We start from the raw sequence: 19,903 nt of genomic DNA, 5'->3' as shown, positions 1-19,903 counted from the left end.
AGTCAGAACCGTTCCTGCATACCCGATGTTATGCAGGACAAGTGATCCTTCCCTCTTTGATCAGATTATATGAGTACAGGAAACTGGACGGATCACGAATTCCTCCCCTCCCCCTACATTGACCCGTATAGTATCCACAGACTCAAAATCAATTATTTGGTATGTTACGAGGTGGTATAAAATATTATTTACATAAAAATGCAATGCAAAGTAAGAGTACGTGCATTTTTTAGTATAAAAGAGTATGAGCACTCACAGAAATGTGCTGAGACCTTTAAATGATGACCATTAAACTAAATCATACTTCGTAAACACACAAGTATGTACAAATAAACTGAATAAAATGAGCATAACATATTAGCTTTAGTTGTTAATCATTTCTTCCAACCCAGTAGAAAGCACAGGTAGGTACATTATAATTGTGTGGTAGAAGCTGAGAAATTGTCGCAACCACATATGAAAGGTAAAATCAGTGTTAACAATGTTGCTATGTAGGATCCTGCTTCTGTAATATACTTATCCGCCAGGATTGATTTATATGAGTATAATTTGATTTATGTAAGTGAATAATTTATAAAGATTTAGAATGAGACGTGAGCATAAATCTGCAGTGAGAAGTGCTGATCAAGAATCTCATACAGTGAGGCATTAAATGAGCATGCAACACACCACACTGCAAATATGCTTCAAAGGTATTCAGTGTGCATAGAAACATTCGCATGATAGAGACTGAGAAAGGCGCCTGCACCACTGGTGAGGCTAAGAAAGGCATCTGCACCAATGTCAATATGTTTACAAACACTGGACAGACAGTATGAACCTTTTATGACTGAGTAATTTGTTTACTATTTGTTCATATATTTTAATGCTTATTACATGGCAGCGTACTCGTGGTATGAACTTGCAGGATATACTTAAAAATGAACTAGATGAGGTGGTTAATTCCTATTTCGATGGTGCTTGAAGAGTATGGCTCTGTGAAATGAAACATCCGAACCTCTGAAAGGTATAACTGCCACGGTTAATAATTGTTTGCTTATACCTTGCAGTGGTTCTTATTAATCTACCTAAAGGAGTGATATGTCAAGCTTGACTGAAGAATATGTATCAGTTGAGAGTACCAGTCCTTCTCCCCTCTCTTATAGGGGAGGAGAAACAGGAACCGGCCGTCAGCGTGAGCAGGTTCAGGCTAGGGTTTTCGTAAGCGCAGCGTTTGAGGTCATTGTTATCCTAGTAAGATAAAAGTAGCACAAGTCTAAGACTAACTATTGCAAGATATACATCATAAGGGAAACTGGTTTCTTGGCTTTCTAAATGAGCCTATGATTGATCCCCACACTGGCCCGGAACAGGCAGAGAATCCTGGATTTTGGGGAGTGTAATTGTAGCAGTAAAGGCATAGCAGGAGAAATCACAAACAGAAAGCTGTGCTAGACTTTAACTAGGGATTTGAGGGAACCGAAAGAGATCAAAAACAAAGTGGAGGAATGAATGGCTAGGTTGTGAGCTTAAGAGCAAGCAGAACAGCAAACATCTAAGAGAACAGTTGAAAGGTAGCTTCCTTACTGGGAACCCACACTGGCCCGGAACAGGCAGAGAATCCTGGATTTTGGGGAGTGTAAATGTAGCAGCAAAGGCATAGCAGGAGAAATCACAAACAGAAAGCTGTGCTAGACTTTAACTAGGGATTTGAGGGAACCGAAAGAGATCAAAAACAAAGTGGAGGAATGAATGGCTAGGTTGTGAGCTTAAGAGCAAGCAGAACAGCAAACATCTAAGAGAACAGTTGAAAGGTAGCTTCCTTACTGGGAAATGGTAGTAACTGGGAGGCATATTATCAAGGACGGAGTTAAGATTATCGCTGGTTTAGTGGCAGAAAACTGCTGCTAAAGCGGCGATAATAGGCTTGATAATATGCCCTGGAGAATTCCAATAGAAGCCCATGTTCACACCAGATCATGGACTTCTATTGGAATTCTCCAGGGCATATTATCAAGCCCATTATCGCCGCTTTAGTGGCAGTTTTCTGCAGCTAAACCGGCGTTAATTTTTAACATTGTTCTTGATAATATGCCCCTAAATGTTTCGTACTGCCTATGTCAGAAATGAACAGTTGACCTGAAAATGCCAGTTAATGTTCCAGACTATCTTTCCAGCGTTCACTACTCTTTCTTCCAGAGTTCCAAATGCTTTTCTATGCCGAAACTGCATAGGAATTGTATGTGTGAGTACATAAGAGAAGTACGATACATCTGCTTCCGTTCCCGCAATTTAGAGATCTTTCTCCAACTCACGATATTACTCTGTTTCTCTGTTCACTGGTTTATTTAGCGTTCTATAATTTTTGAGAAAGTGATGAAACAGAAGAGCTTTTGTTATTGGCTTCATTGTGAAAATGGCAATTTGTGTACTTTTCTCACATTTTAGTTGTGCTGCTTTGACTGTATGTTTGCAGCATATTTAGAATGTTCCCTTGCTGGCTAATGAGCACTCTGTGCCTCAAGTGGGAAACTATATGGACCACATTGTTTTGGTCCAGGGCTAAGACTGATTTGCAAATGGCACAGACAGACTTAAAAATAATGGCCTGGAATATTACCTAGAGAGATTTCCAGTGGCTGAGATTATTTAAGATGTTCCACCCACCACTTTTGTGGTGTCTAGAAGAAGCATCGGGGACAAATCGAGGGTATACTCCTCAACCTACGAATATGAATCATGGGACTGACAAATTATAGACCATTTTCTTGTGATTTTGTAGTCAATTTAGTTAAAAACGTAGCTTCTGCAATGCAGTTTGCTTCAAGCTTTCTAAAGAATAGATCATTTGTTCTACTGAAAAGTTGTAATGCGATGACTCTGTGGGTGGTGATTGACACCGCGATGTACAAATGCATAGAGTACTGAAATGATCTGAAGGAATGTTTTGATCAAATGTGCACTTCTGAGCCTTTGTTCCTTCTTGTGTTAATATTTACCCAATAGAACAATGCAAAGAAAACGTTTATGTGGTTGAATCAAATGAACAAAGTGTGATTACCCTTACTTTTCATACAAAAATGATTCCATATTTGAGTAAACTCAAGTCTGTCCAAATTAAATCCTTATTTTACTTAATCTCTTCACTGAACACGGTGTGAATAGAAAATATTGTAGGAGCAGATAGTGCTCCAGATCAAAGTAAACATAACGAATCAAAGCCACCACTAAACGGATTTTCAAGATACACCCATGGGGAAATTTATCAACACTTTGTACCAGGTTTGCATCACAAAAGTGACACAAACCCAGTGCAAAATATTTTGTTGGGCTTTACTTTCTGCTGTTTATACTAAATTTGCATTGGAAACTTGCCAAACAACCCAAAGCACTATGCAGAACTTTGCATCTGTGGGAGAGAGGGGCAAGGGAGCATTCCATTAGTGGTGTACGAAAGTTCCCATGCACCTACCTGTGGGTTTCGATGTAAATCCATATCTATTGACGTTGGAAGACAGGGATTTGTGTTAAAAACGTGTGCCTCCTTGAGGCAGACAAAAGATTTCACAATAGTTTTGTTTTCTCAAATCTTTACAGACCTTGCATGTATGCTGGACTGTGCAGCACACACACAAAGTGGTAAACGTATTAAAACATAGTTTCTGTAGTGGAAGGATCCCCTTTCAGTATAACACCTAAGCTTGGCAGAACACACACATAACTATATTGCAAGAGTATCTCCCTTGGAGCATGGTAGCCTAAAGCCTGCAAGTGCAGATGGAGAGAAAAACTCTGCCACATCTTCATAGATATGGCCCTGTTTCCCTTGCCGCAAGGCCCCTGCTGTGGTACGTTCGACAGTGGCATTGCCACTAAAGTCCTAAACTGCTGTATTATTAGGACTTGATGATACTTTTAAAGGAAGGAAAAACAAAATCTATCTTAGAAGTTGCAGTTACAGTCTTATGAATGACACGTTTTAAACTCTGGCCCCACGGAAATAAAAGAAAATATGTTTCTATTAGTTTAAACTTAAACCCGAACACTTAATAGCCAAATTGCTAAAGGAAAATACGAATCTGGAAAGGGCTAACATATTACTTGACATCCCCATGACCTTAAATTCAATTAATAGCATCTTCCAAAATCTTACTTTATATTCACTGAAATTGGATCTAAATACAAAGGCAGAATGTTTGCCTTTTACATTAGGGACCAAATCCCTAAATATTTAATAATTCCCTCTTTCGAAACAAACCTGTACTGTTCAACAGGCTCTCTAAATCTACCTCATACCTGCCAACTCACACGGTGCCACAGTGTATCACACAATATCGGCTCTTATCACAGAGTCTCCTGGTGAGGAGCTGATATCACCCTGTGGTAGCGAAAATGAGCGGAAAACCAGTGTAAACAGGTGTTTCCAGCTCGTTTTCGAGAGGCGCTTTGAACTGCCAACATCCATTATGAGGTATAAAAACACCTCAGGCATCAGCACCAGCCACAGCAAGCTGTTTTTTTTTTTTGGGGGGGGGGGGGGAAGAAGTGGGTTTGGGGGCGGGTTCAAAAGTTCCTCCAAGGGACTTTTCGGCATGAGGCCCTGCCCCTTTCCAAGCCCTGCCCCCCTCCTCACATTGTGAGATTTTTCTTTAAGTTGGCAGGTATGGTGCCTCTAGTAAAAGGTGAGATACTGGATTGCCATTAATTAGATGTACATCAAAAAAATCTTGCAAAACTCGGTAATAAGGGTCATCAAGAACCGAATAGGTGTATTTAGCCCCAAAAGGGTCTCTTGCCTATGATCGGCATATAACAAAAGTTTTGTTTCCGGATCTCCATTTGTCTCACATTCGTCACATTCTGTTGTCATGTTGAATAGCAATTGTTTATAGCTTTACAACTAAGTCAAACAGAAACAATATTGTTTCACATCAATTGACAAAAATCAACTCTTTAAGCAAGTAGCCGATTTGTATATATTTACACCTCAGTGCTATACTTTTGTAAGGATGACTCCAAAATTCTCAAGGAAATTAATTGAAGGGCTAGGAGGCTTGCTCAAATCTACTACATTCAAAAAGTATGGTTTGATGGGCAAAGGATTCCCAGTGATTAACTATGGCGTGAATATGGTATGTCAGACCTGGCATGGGAGGGTTCAGATTATTGGAACCATGTCTGTAAAGTATGACTTTCTCTGCAGGTGGCCTAACTGAGCAAGATTCTGCTTAACAGATGGTTATTTGAGTACTAGTGCACCCTAGGACATTTGTTTTAGGGGTCAGATTTATATTGTTGCTAGAAAAGAATAGGTCTAACTGAAGTCTATAGTTTGAAATTGTGGCATTATTAGTCTCACAGAATAGTGCATAGAATTAAAATCCAGGTTATATCTTTCACACTTAGGGGGTAATTAGGATGGCATCGCCGCCACGGAAAGGCATCTGAAACAGCCCATGTTAATATGGCTGGCGGTGTCTATTAGGACCTTATCCGTCCGGTCGCAAAGCGACCGGGGCGGAAAAGTGGCGGAGGGTCTTTCCGTCCGCCCCGGTCCCCCCCGCCATCCTAATATGGCGGGGGGTCATTTAGGTGTGTATGGCGGGCAGATTGTCCCCGCCAGGCCGGCGGTGGGTACCGCCAGCCTGGCGGGGGCAATCAGCCCGCCATTGTAATGGGCCCCAAACTGTGTAGTTGTCCTGAAAACTATCATAAGTACGGCATGTAGCTACACTCAAGTCTGTGTGGGTAGTGCTAGATTTGAAGTTTTATCAAACCAACGTCATACAAAACCTATTATTATAAAACGTATATATTAAAAGATAATCGTATTTTATCTTTCAACATTAAAATGAAATTATCCTAGAACATGTCATCAATGAGATTTAAATTCAAATCCTGCCAAAGTCTGCTAATATATCAGTAGGTATAACTGTACCTCCATCTTTATATACATGTACATTCACTGAGCATAGTGTGGGGAATTAATAATGTTACCAATAATATACATATGTATGAAGTATGTATGCATGTGGTATTTGAAAGTGCAAACGTAGCTAAAATGGGTTTTGGTCAAACACAGTCTAAGACCCCTGCCTAAATAGTGGATGTTCGCGGAGTAACACGCAATGAATATAAGTAGCTATTGGTTCTACCCTAAATGGGCTAATCAACATGGGCAGCTCCTCCATTAGGGCAGAGCAGCGCTGCCACACAGCTTTCTCGCAGTGCGAGCAGTAGAAAATAAAATGGTATTTTAAATTCCATTTTATTTTCTGCTTCTCATGTTGAGAGAAAGCAAAAGGCAGGGGTAAGTCTGGTTCGGGGCATGAGGATGTGCCTGGTTGGGGGCGGGCGGGTGGGCGGGTTGGGGAGGAGTGGCTTGCACCACTGTGAGTAACCTGACTCATTGGTCTGCCCCAAGTCATGCGCATTCTACATTTTCTCTATGTAGGAGGCATGCAGTCTACATAGAAAAAATGGCACAGCTGGGCGTTGTCGGGGACTCTGCATCAATAACAATGCTGCCATTGCAGCGTTGTGATTGGCTACCAGAGGGGAGGGAGCATGCCTGTTCCTGTTCAGGACTGGCCCAGGAGCAGAGGCGGCGCGGGACCAGGATCAGTTAAGTTTTAATTTTATTTTTATTTTACCCCCCGCGGTAACACCTTCGCGATAACCCCGTGCGACTACCCTTCACCCCCCACCCATAAGAATTGCGAGCCACGACTGCTAATCAAGACGACCAACAGTACAGTTTACAGTAATAACATACTGTCTTTCGAAAGCCCACTGATAAAAGGGAAAACAGCCCCTTTGGCTTTTTCCTTCGTGGGTAGAGATGCTGTTAGAAATGCAGTGTTGTCTTTGAATGTAAAGCAGTCAGTACAGTACGTTCAGAAGGTAGGAAAGGGTTAATATTCAAGTAACACTGTGCCTTAGCATCTTTTTCAGGGCACTGTCATTTATGTATCATATTTCTGGGATATGTTTTGCCTACCAAGTAAAATGTCAGCTTAGCAATATTTTTAGTTTAGTTATGCCATGGAAAATGAATTGGAAATACAGCGAAGTTTGCTAATGAGAAGAAACTCTGCAATGCATAAATTAATGCTTTATTGAGTTATGCATTTTTCCTAGTTTTGCCATTCCACCAGAAGTAATTTAGTCTAAATAATTAAGATGTGAAAATGTACTGCACAATTTAAATGGTGCATCAACTACCTCATCCAGTACATTTACTTGCAGAGGGATGGAAGCTAGCGTTCTGCTAACTCCAACATAGTTAATATGTTTTTGATGTTATCGTAGAATGTCACTTTAAAAGCGTTAAGTTGTGCAGTGGTGCTCCCAATAATCTGCTTACGTGAATATGAAAGCGACGCTTTTTCATAGATTCCATCCTAGGCATCTATTAAGGGCATGGTCATTTCTACAGATATTTTAACCAGAGCATAGCCCAATATTTGTAATAATGATTCAGACATAATCTGTACTGTACAGATCACTGGAAACAGAATTTCATGATAATGCAATGAGGCTAACTGTGCCTGCTCTAGGTATCCTACCTCCACCCATGGTTTACACTTTCTGATGGGATAATTACCCATCATCTTCCCAGCAGTAATAATTTTTAGGAGTCCTGTGATTTCTTGCCACCAAGATCTACACTAAGGGCTCTATTGTGAGTGGGGATGCAGCAGTGGGGGTCTTCTGACTGCCCCATTACAATTAGGGTGTTCAGACCACTATTGCCCCACTGAAGCCGCCAGGGAACTGCCGTTCTCTGGCGGTGTTGCGGATGTCAGGAGGCCCGCCAAGCATTTTACGGGTTTCCTCTCTGCTACAGTTTTCATGGCAGTTCCGCCTCCATAAAAACCATGGCCGAGAGAAAACAAATGGGCATCTGAGTTTTGGGGTGCATGCAGAGGGGCAACACGTGTGCCCCCTTGTGTGCATGCACCACAGTTCCTGCACCGCATGGACTTTACAGTCCATGTGGTGCAGGAACTGTTTTTGGCGTTCCCATTGTGGTGCCCATTTTCAGGGCAACGCTGTGAGAACGTAAAAAAAGCCTGCCAGACACAAGAAGTCATCTGGCGAGTGCCCAATCACTGGTTTGGCGGTGCAGCGCTGTGGCAGACCAGGTGCCGCACCGCCAAACTCATAATCAGGCCCTTAGCGGGAGCCTTGCTGTCAGAGATATTACCTTCCCAACCTACTGAAGGTCTACCACATCCAAAGATGGTGTAAAGTACACCGAGCCCGAGGTTGCATCTTAGACTAATGAGATGGCTGTGCCATAGTAGGCTACATCACCCTTCCCCAGGGTTAAATCAATATCTATGTGGGCATGAGGTGTAATCCTTTTTTGTAGAAGAAATCATTCAAACTGACACTCTTTAGCATTGTGACATGGACTATATTGCGTAGTTATGATAAAGCAGGGGCATTGCTTCTATAGCTAGGAGGTTAGACTCCTTAAAAAATTTTCAATCTATCCTCATAAGCTAAATGTACATGCATTGATGCGAAACAGTGTTTATTTACAAAGTTAATGGCTATGTTACAAATGTGGCCTATATCCAACCTGCTTGGCCTTACATAAGAAACTACTAGACTACGGCGAGCTACTGGATTCTAGCTTACTATTGATGATAGTTCCTAACATTTTCAAATAGATAGTTAATTTTAGGATGCCTCATTCACAACTTCAGAATTTGAATACTGTATTAATTTAGTGCTGAGAGTAAATGTCTTACTAAAGATGGCACACCATTGTAGCTTGGGTGGTGTTGAACGCGTCTTAATAGAAGCACATTAGAATGCCTCAAACCTAACCTTTCAGACATTTTCAGAAAATGGACTTTGCTTATCACTGGTATCCCTAAATTAAAGTTAATACTCGAACGCAATATGCAAAAGTTGTCAAATGCAAAGTTGAACTTGCTTGGTCTAATGGTGTACTAATAATTTCAGTTCAATTTAGATACTGCAAAAAGTTTGAAATATGGTCATGCTCAACCGGATATTGGTGTATACATTGAAACCATTTTGAATTGTATTGTCACAAACATAGAACTACTATTTTTCAGGATGTCCTTATTAAAATATAAAAATTCAATATCTTTCTGCAGAATTTATTGCTGGTTAATATCTATTTAAATCAGTCCCTCAATGAGAAATTCATGAATTGACATGTTTTTCTCCCTTTCAAATAAACTCAGCATCACTCATCATGATGTGTATATTCAACAATGTGCCCATAAATTTAAATTGAAAGGAAAGAATCTTCTTTTTGCAAAAAGCCGATTAAAGAGGAGTGATGGTTGCAAAATGTGTCCATGCAGAATTCATACACATTGGTCAATAATTATGAAATTTCCTCTAAGAATGTTTCACAATGGATGAGTTCATAAACAAACTTTTGAGGGATCAGGATGTTATTGAAAAGGTCACCATCTCTCCCGCAATTTGGGTTGGTCGTCATTCATTCATTTGAAAATTAAAATATATCTGCTAGAGCTCCTCAAACATCTGGTTCTGCTAGATGGTCAATTCATTTTACATCATAAGGTCAAAGAAGAATCCTTTAAGGCTAGCAGATATAATGTGGCTCCTAGCCCAAATGGTCTTCTGATTGACTTGTCTAAAGATTTCTAATTTTGGGCAACCCAGCTGTGCCTAGTTTTTAAGAATTATTTTCAATGTAGTTTAATCCTAAAGATGGCCCATTTTGCACCACTGTATTAGAAGGCACTTTAATTGAACCAGCAATTACTTGATTCATCTCATGCCGCTTTTGTCCGCCACCGGCCACTCCCTGGGACTTTGTCTCACTTTTACAGGTTGTTTGTCATCCCCACTGTTTTCCTTAATCACTGTTTTCCCGTGTTTCTCTTCCTTTTTCGTTCTCCTTTTTAGGTCTCGCCTAGGCAGCGCGCTTTCGCTGCTTTAAGAGGGCCTTTAGCCATTGGTCTTCACTTTTCAAGAACTGCACTCATGCTTGTGGCAGCATCCACCTTGCGGGATCGAGCAGCAGTGCGCCACAGGCACGAGTGCAGTGCTTGAAAAGTGAAAACTGATTGTTTTGTTAATGTGGTGGATTTCCCTTTGACTCACTGCCATCTAGTGGTCACTGCCATGAATAGATGCACTTGTGCCTTTCTTAGAAGACCCGTTCTGTGCAAAGTTTAAAGCATTCCTTGTGTGCATGCGTGATCTAATCTCTTTCCGCCATGTGTTTCACATGAACGGGATTATCCCCCCTTTAAGCTATTAGTGCAGGGCCTGCCTCTGCCAGAGATGGAAGGCTGGGGCTCGTGTGCTGCGAGATGCCAATTAGCATCAGCCACAGATAGGGTGGTGGAGGCTACTTGCCTCTCCCAGGCTCCTTTGGTTCCCATGGCCTTTTCCTTTGATCTTTTCGGGTGTGGGGGTCAAGAAGGTTGTTTGCTTTGCAAACGCCTGTATTTATCACAGCTTCCCATCGTAAGGACACAGGCTGAAACAGTTCACATGCACATGTTTACTTCCCCAGTGAGGCCACCCCGAAATCTCCCCAAACCTGAATTGCATTGCTTTATTTAGCAGTGATTGGGGAGCAGTTAAGTATCTGTTGCTTCCCCTCAAATAAAGCTCTTTCCTCCAGCGCCAGTGAACTAATGCAGGTGGCTCGTGCGTCTTCAGTTGGACGTACAGCACACCTTGACATTCATCTAGAAATATAACGCAGCATTGCAGAGATGCAGTCAGCCAACCGGTAAATGTTTCTCCAGACATCTGATGGAAAAGGATTTTTTTCAAAAGGAATTCCAACACTCTGGTCTTTTTTTTAATTTTAATTGCTAAATAATTTTTTTACTTCGCAGCTGGAGACCAGAAAAGCAAGAAAGTTAAAATGGAGCTCAGGCCGAGGTCCAGCAGTGGCACTGCAGAGGCCATCTAGAGCTACAGTTGTCTAAGATGCACTTTATTTTACACTTTATTGAGACGTTTTGGTCCGCATGCTGGTTTAATTACCTCCATTTTTTTTTCATAACACTGACTGAACTTTAACAATTCTCCGCGTGTGGTGCCCTCCCTCTCGACACCTAAATCTACACTCCTCCCACCCACACTTCCGAGTTAAGGAGACTAACCTTTGTTATCAGCCGCTCCAGCTCAGCCTCTCCCAGATCACCTCTATAGCCGCAGGGGTCACGGTGATCAGCAAATCAGCTGGCCTCAGACCTGACTGCATCTTCTCCCCTGCAGCAGCTGATCTTCCACCGCAGCTCACACCGCTCTGCAGCACTTCAAATGGTGGGGTGTGGTAACAATGTCCTTCCAAGTTAAGCGATTTAATGCCTTTCTCCATTTCCAGGTCAATATGGTTTTATATATTTCATTAAATATAAGTCCTCTTTAACTTCAAAATAATATATGAATTTGCTCTGCGTAAGCAAGGACATAAAAATGTGCAAGCACGTACCTTAATTGTTCAGGCCTTTACAGTGCAGCACACTTGTAAAACCACACAATTCCTTAATCATAATGAGGTTTGGCTTTAAATGGTTCATGATTGTTTTTTAAAGGGACTGTGTGCATATTTTCCTTCTCTCCATCGTTTTAACCCTTCCCAACTCCTCCCTGCTTTCCAGGGAACTGCAAGTTACATGTGAAATGTACAATGCAGAAGTTCCTTCGGTGCTGTGGGCATGCAGTTCCCAGTTTTTTACAAGTTAAAATGTATTTTAATAAGTTGGAGCAAACTGAACTAATATGTGATGGACTTTTTACACTGAGGGCCTGATTCTGATGCGGTTAGGAAAGCATTCCCACCTAGGGCCTGATTCTGATGCGGTTAGGAAGGCCTCCTAAAGGCATTTCCGCCTTCAAAATCGGATCGGGAACGTGTCTTCCCGACCCAGGGCCACATTATGACGCGGTTAGGAACATATGCTCCCATTGAAGTCAATGGGAGTCCGACCAAATCGTATCTGGAGGCATCCAGATGCATCCTACTCCGTGAGTCGGACTCTCCCGATTCGAGTTGGTCGGAAACCATTTCCAAACCGATTTGGTCGGAAAGCTTTCCAACTTGCATCAGAATCAGGCCCTGAATGTTTTAATATGTCTTATGATGTAAGGAAGCTGTTGTGGCATCCTTGCCATAGCCAATAGGCCTCGCCTTTGGGACCTTATAAGTGTTTAGTTATCTAGCATATTATCCTTGGTGCAACAACATCAACTGTTGCATGGCTAAACACTTATAAGCTCCCAAAGACTAGACCTATTGGCTATGCCAATGCTTGTTTCTTTTTCTCTTTACCTGGGGGGAAATCTGATGATGAAAAATAAGTGCAGAACCTTTAAAATGATTGCTGTTGAGTCCCACCCGCAAGCACTGGCTAAAAATGTGGCCCTGAGCTATGGCAAGATACAGATGAGATTGTTCATATAAAATAAATCCACTTTGTCAAGGTCGCACCAGATCATTGACTGACGGCGCTGATGCTTTCACTTAACATTGGCAATAACTATCTAGATAGCCAATGTGTTTGTGTTAATGAAGGACACAGAATACCAAAAAGACAATACTCTAGGCATTGCATCTTGAGAATACTTTGTTCTATACAATATTGTTTAAACACATGGTCGCTGATACAAAAAACAGGACATAGGTGTTATTTTAGAGGTTCAAGTTCTTTTATTTGCAATTTTAAACTAGATTAGGCATAAACAAAAAAAATGCCTTTTAGGTTTTTATTGCACATTCCTTTGTGTGCTATGTTCAATCCTGCATTACATAATGTCATGTTCCAACTAAGTAACTTTTGTTCATTTTCAAATCAGTCTATTCCAGTCTTTTACACATAATTATGAAAGCGACAATGTGAATCAAATGCTCTTAAGGGGTATCGGTCACTGAAACAGGCAAACAAAACTTATGAGAAAAAGTTTGAAGTAAATTACCATCTACCCCCTCATTTCTGTTGCCTAATCTGATTCCCTCTTCATGATCCTGCCCTTCTCTGACTGTGTCTTCCTGGCAGCAAGGCAGTGGTACCCACTTGCTGAGTTGCAGTATTGTGGACTATGAGGTGAAGAGCTATTATTTGGCACTAATTTGGGGGTTGTTTACCATCTCACCAATGGATATGTGGAGTGACTGAAATCTAATCTTGTGCAGTCCAAATGTCCTTTTAAGTGTGTTGCGAGATTGTGAGATGAGTTTTAATTTTCCTCACCAACACTCTAAGGATGCAAAATTGTGGTCAACAAGTAATGTTTTAATGGTTAGGCATTTTCTCCTGTGAACATGAGAATGGAAATTGTGGCAGGCCTTCTAACTGCAGTCCATGTCTCCCATGTTACAAGTTGCATAGGGCAGTATTGCCAGCTGGGTTACAATGTATCAGTGACCAGCTGTTCGCGCACATGGATTTATCGGGTGCAAGACAGTAAGGGGCATATTCTCAAGGACTTATCGCTGAGTTAGCGGCACTTTATCGCAACCAAACTCACGATACATTTATCGCCCCATTCACAAGCTGGTGCTAACATCCGATATCACCAATTTCCCTGCAATAGCAGCAGCAAAAAACATTGCCACAGATGACACCGGCAATTATCGCTAATGATATGCAGAGTAGGCGTTCCCGTGCAAAAAGCCCCGACAACACCACTTCGCAACCTTCTAAACTACCAGCCAGATCCGCGATAAGATCATAAAACAGGCGTAAACGCACGTTAGCAGCAGGAATTTAACACTTGTTCTTACTTGGTGTAAAGTCGGACGACAACCTGAACCAGAAAAGGGAGCCCAGCCCAGAGCCACACCTGAAGAACAACAGATGCCACAAAGCCACTGATTATGCAGCTCAGACACCCAAGAGGGCCACAACACCCACTCCCACCACCCCCAGGACCCCCCCAAGGGGCCCTCCCTGGAAACCCCCCACCTCCCCTGGACAAAGATATGTCACATCAACTTTACGAAATCATGAACAAAACAATTTGCCTGATGATGCAAAATTTCAACACTTAACATGCACGTGTGGTCAGAAAAAGGAGAATCACTCATTCATCTTTGAATTACCAAGCAAAACATTTTATTCAAATAAAAAGTCAATACAACTATTTTGAAAAGTCATGGCGGGTCTTCACAGGACAATCTGTAAGTCAGAGCTTGTAAGACGAAATTCTAGATAAGGTGTGTCATACGCTCATCAAAGGACAGAGAGAGAGAGAGCGAAAGAGAGAGAGAGGGAGAGAGAGAGACAGTGAAAGGAAGAGAGGGAGAGGGTGGGAGAGAGAGTGCCAACACTGCAGACCCAGGCCTCACTGCTCACCTGCTGCCACCTGTGTGTCTCCAACCACGTGCCAGTATACTCTGCAGTCCACCAGGTCCCTTATCTGAAACAGGGTCCACAGTCAAGAATGGCAAAGTCCATACAGTTGCACACGCCATAATTGCTTGCCCGCCCCTGCATACACAGGCTGCTGCACCCCAGGTGATTGCCCGCCCCTGCCACCCAGGCCTCACTGCTCACCTTCTGCCACTGGCGTGTCTCCAAGAGGGCTCACCATGTGCTGGTGCAAGCTCCAAACCCGGAGCCCGCGACCATTGCAGCCTCCACATCATGCAGCCCCACACCCCAGGCCACTAGGTCACACACTTGATTCTGGGTCTTGATTTCGCTATTGCAGAGATCATATCAGCGCATACGACATCATCGCAGACTGCACACCCGCTCAGCCCATTAGGTACCACTAACTCAGCGACCCGCGAGACAACGCCACCGGGCGGTGGGCCCACACTGCCCGCTGGCTCAGGCCTACACTGCGGTCCAGCAGAGCTCACACAAATCCTTACCAGTCCAAACTGCCAAGATAGGGCATCATCGCAGGCTGCACACCCGCTCAGCTCGTTAGGTGCCTCTACCACAGTGCACCGAAAGTCACTGTCCCGTGGCAGTGTGCCTGTGCCGGCTGCAGTATATCTGGTGCCACCAAGTCTGTGCCCCGCAAGTCATGGACCCTTTATGATTGAGTTTTGTGGTGCAGGCACCATCATGTCAGCTCCGGCACTGGGGAATGTGATGTGGTAGGGCCCTATGCCCTCATGCATAAATAACAACCGCACGGATACACCCAGATGGAGAGTGGAAATGCCATCCAGCACGTTCGCCTGGCCCTTTTAATTGGCAGGGTCACATGTCCTGTGACACGTGTGGTATGGGTGTAAACCAGGAGTGGCTGTGGCATGCAGACAACAAGACCTGTGACCAGCAGATCACTACAGGGAAGACCTGGGACATGTAGCGCTGTCGTCCCCCCCTAGTGAGAGTAAGCAGAGTGGGCTGGCCTGGCGTATTCCAGTTCAGCTTAAGGGTGTGAACAATGACCCCGAGGCTCTGGGCGTGGTCCTGGACTGGACAAGGAAGTAACTAATACGTGTGTCTCTGTTGTAGTGTCGGCGCCCCCAGATCGCAATCGCCAATGTGTCACCCTGTGACCCAAGTCCCACAACATCAGCAACATGGACGTAAGGGGAAATCACTGACCCTACATTCATCCATACTTCCACACTTGAAAGATCATAGACATGACACATCTGTGTGAATATGAATGTTCAATGCACATTCAGTGGAGTGTTGTAGCTGGAGCAGTACAGGACCATTCAAACCCCACTTTACATTGTGGGCCCATGGAGGGCCAGCAAGAGTCCTTTAGGGAATGACAAGTTCATCAGAAGAGGAAAAGTACAGTCCCCAGTCTGAATGCTGTGTCTTTCTTGACCAAACAGAATATGGTGGTCCATGTCGAGGTCCAAGGTGAGACTCGCAGTGTATATCGGGGGACAGTGGAAGGTAATGATGCAGAATGCAGAACCAAACAGAAACCGGCCATATGGCGGAGATGAATGCTACTGGGTCCTTCTTACCAGGTAGGCAGATTCATCCGCATCTTCGTCCTCTGCTGTTTCATGTGCCTCACATGTGGGTGGTGGTGATCTGTCTCCAGCACCGTGTGTTAATGATACCACAGAGGTCGGAGGTGGAATGTCTGCCACACTGTTTGGCACTGACACTTCCGGGGGCAGAGATGTGGATGTAGTGGTAGCAGCAGCATTCTTTAGGGCATTGAGGAACCCAGCTACCTCTTGCTGGTGTGCAGCCATGGCAGCCGCTCTTTCCACCTGCGTCCGCCCCATAGTCTCCATTATCCTCCGCATGTGTCCCAACTCCCGGGTGACATCGCCAGAGCCACTCTGACTAGACAGTTGTTCTTGTCTCTGAGTCAGGACTCCAGCAATGTCAGCCATGGAACATTAGAGAGCATGGAGCAGACTGTGGGTATCTGTTAGGGACTGTGAGTGGTCCCTGATGGAACTTAGACACCCACGTATGGCATCTAGTTTGGCAGCCATTGGGTGGAACTCCACCTGCACCTGCTCAGGCAGCTTCTCCTGGCACCCCCACACACGGCGTTGGAAGGCCATGTGTTCTTCGTGGGGGTCCTGGGAGGAAGCCGTGGTGGTGAGTGCTGTCTTCTGTGTGGTCTGTGCAGGGGGTGGGGTCTCCTCGATGCAGCTGGGCTGCGAGTGCAGAGGCTGTCAATGAACTCTTGGATGGCGTTGGTGTCGAAGGTGTGGTGGTCATCTTCGTCATCAGAGAAGAGATGTTCAGCTTGCTCTGCAGGAGGTGTTGGTTTTCCCTCTGCAGCGCCTTGAGACCCTCTGGGTAAGTAGTGCGCTATATAAGTACGATGATTGATTGATTGATTGAATGTGAAAGGGAGATGAAGTTTAACTTTGTGTTCACATGTATGTTGAAACATTATACATGTTTACATACAGACTGCATGACAGTGTACATTGTGACTATTAGGGAGGAGCTGCCTATTTGATGCGGTACAGTGGACATTTTGACATCATCACAGATGTGTGTTCATACTTGTACATTGCCAACTCACATTTCCCTGCTATGCCAAATGTGATTGGCCAGTTTCTACACACAGGCAGCACCAGTTGTGTCCTCTGTTCTGTTGTGGACGTGTTGCGGTTTGTACCACATTGTTGTCAATGGTGATGTGTTCTGCATGTTATGTGTGTGTGCTGCATTTTGGGGGAGTCGCCCTTGCAGCTCTGATTTTGCTGCCCCTTTGCCCTTTCATGCGGTGTGCCTTTGACTTCTGTGCTTATACAGTGCTGAGATTTTGCATACTAGGGTACATTGGTCTTGTAGTGGGAGTTGAGGGTCTGGGGCATGGTTTGTCCGCAGATGTGCTATACTTAATTGTGCATGTGTGCCATGCCCATATCCCACCATCTCCCCAGTCGCTGTTCGTTACTCACGTGATGCTGTTGTGTCAGGTCATGTTGAGCAGTGTCCGGTCCCACAACTCCTGCCACCGTGTCCCCACTGATGACTGTGGATACCATTTCCTCCATCTCATCAAGCTCCTCCTGAGGCGCCGGACTCCCACCTCCAGTCTGCAATGCTGCCTTCTGGTTGATGCACTGGGCCAGGGTCAGACTAATTTGCATATAGCCAAGTTCTGAGCTGGGATGGTGCAGTGAGCTAAAAAACGGTGATGGATCAAGCCCTGATCTTTGGACTGGGTAAGAGTGGTCTGCTTAATTCAGGCACTCTGTTCATCACCACCCCCTTTTCTGAATCATTTTTGTCCACCATAAGCGTGGAAGGGTATACTCAAATGTGAGTCCCTAGCTCATTGCACCATCAGGATTCAAGCAAGCCGGGCCGAAGACGGCTGAAATGCCAGAAACCGGTCCCCGGTAGCTTGTTTCCTTCCCAGTATAAGAATTGGCTTGGTAGTTTGGTCTGCCCTGTTCCCATGATGCACTGGGCCAGGGTCAGACTAATTTGCATATAGCCAAGTTCTGAGCTGGGATGGTGCAGTGAGCTAAAAAACGGTGATGGATCAAACCCTGATCTTTGGACTGGGTAAGAGTGGTCTGCTTAATTCAGACACTCTGTTCATCACCACCCCCTTTTCTGAATCATTTTTGTCCACCATAAGCGTGGAAGGGTATACTCAGATGTGAGTCCCTGGCTCATTGCACCATCAGGATTCAAGCAAGCCGGGCCGAAGACGGCTGAAATGCCAGAAACCGGTCCCCGGTAGCTTGTTTCCTTCCCAGTATAAGAATTGGCTTGGTAGTTTGGTCTGCCCTGTTCCCATGATGCACTGGGCCAGGGTCAGACTAATTTGCATATAGCCAAGTTCTGAGCTGGGATGGTGCAGTGAGCTAAAAAACGGTGATGGATCAAGCCCTGATCTTTGGACTGGGTAAGAGTGGTCTGCTTAATTCAGACACTCTGTTCATCACCACCCCCTTTTCTGAATCATTTTTGTCCACCATAAGCGTGGAAGGGTATACTCAGATGTGAGTCCCTAGCTCATTGCACCATCAGGATTCAAGCAAGCCGGGCCGAAGACGGCTGAAATGCCAGACACCGGTCCCCGGTAGCTTGTTGCCTTCCCAGTATAAGAATTGGCTTGGTAGTTTGGTCTGCCCTGTTCCCATGATGCACTGGGCCAGGGTCAGACTAATTTGCATATAGCCAAGTTCTGAGCTGGGATGGTGCAGTGAGCTAAAAAACGGTGATGGATCAAGCCCTGATCTTTGGACTGGGTAAGAGTGGTCTGCTTAATTCAGACACTCTGTTCATCACCACCCCATTTTCTGAATCATTTTTGTCCACCATAAGCGTGGAAGGGTATACTCAGATGTGAGTCCCTAGCTCATTGCACCATCAGGATTCAAGCAAGCTGGGCCGAAGACGGCTGAAATGCCAAAAACCGGTCCCCGGTAGCTTGTTTCCTTCCCAGTATAAGAATTGGCTTGGTAGTTTGGTCTGCCCTGTTCCCATGATGCACTGGGCCAGGGTCAGACTAATTTGCATATAGCCAAGTTCTGAGCTGGGATGGTGCAGTGAGCTAAAAAACTGTGATGGATCAAGCCCTGATCTTTGGACTGGGTAAGAGTGGTCTGCTTAATTCAGACACTCTGTTCATCACCACCCCCTTTTCTGAATCATTTTTGTCCACCATAAGCGTGGAAGGGTATACTCAGATGTGAGTCCCTAGCTCATTGCACCATCAGGATTCAAGCAAGCCGGGCCGAAGACGGCTGAAATGCCAGAAACTGGTCCCCGGTAGCTTGTTTCCTTCCCAGTATAAGAATTGGCTTGGTAGTTTGGTCTGCCCTGTTCCCATGATGCACTGGGCCAGGGTCAGACTACTTTGCATATAGCCAAGTTCTGAGCTGGGATGGTGCAGTGAGCTAAAAAACGGTGATGGATCAAGCCCTGATCTTTGGACTGGGTAAGAGTGGTCTGCTTAATTCAGACACTCTGTTCATCACCACCCCCTTTTCTGAATCATTTTTGTTCACCATAAGCGTGGAAGGGTATACTCAGATGTGAGTCCCTAGCTCATTGCACCATCAGGATTCAAGCAAGCCGGGCCGAAGACGGCTGAAATGCCAGAAACCGGTCCCCGGTAGCTTGTTTCCTTCCCAGTATAAGAATTGGCTTGGTAGTTTGGTCTGCCCTGTTCCCATGATGCACTGGGCCAGGGTCAGACTAATTTGCATATAGCCAAGTTCTGAGCTGGGATGGTGCAGTGAGCTAAAAAACGGTGATGGATCAAGCCCTGATCTTTGGACTGGGTAAGAGTGGTCTGCTTAATTCAGACACTCTGTTCATCACCACCCCCTTTTCTGAATCATTTTTGTCCACCATAAGCGTGGAAGGGTATACTCAGATGTGAGTCCCTAGCTCATTGCACCATCAGGATTCAAGCAAGCCGGGCCGAAGACGGCTGAAATGCCAGAAACCAGTCCCCGGTAGCTTGTTTCCTTCCCAGTATAAGAATTGGCTTGGTAGTTTGGTCTGCCCTGTTCCCA

General features: G+C 44.5%; 1 protein-coding gene across 1 annotated transcript in view; it reads left to right on the top strand.

Moving 5' to 3' along the window:
- The window catches only part of KCTD8 (potassium channel tetramerization domain containing 8), a 641,090-nt gene that overhangs the window by 21,003 nt on the left and 600,184 nt on the right, over window positions 1-19,903 (top strand). The gene's annotated exons all lie outside the window — the stretch shown is intronic.

The sequence above is a fragment of the Lissotriton vulgaris genome, chromosome 3_1 (assembly GCF_964263255.1).
Source record: "Lissotriton vulgaris chromosome 3_1, aLisVul1.2, whole genome shotgun sequence".
NCBI classification, from domain to species: Eukaryota; Metazoa; Chordata; class Amphibia; order Caudata; family Salamandridae; genus Lissotriton; species Lissotriton vulgaris.
This window is presented reverse-complemented; position numbering and strand designations above follow the sequence as displayed.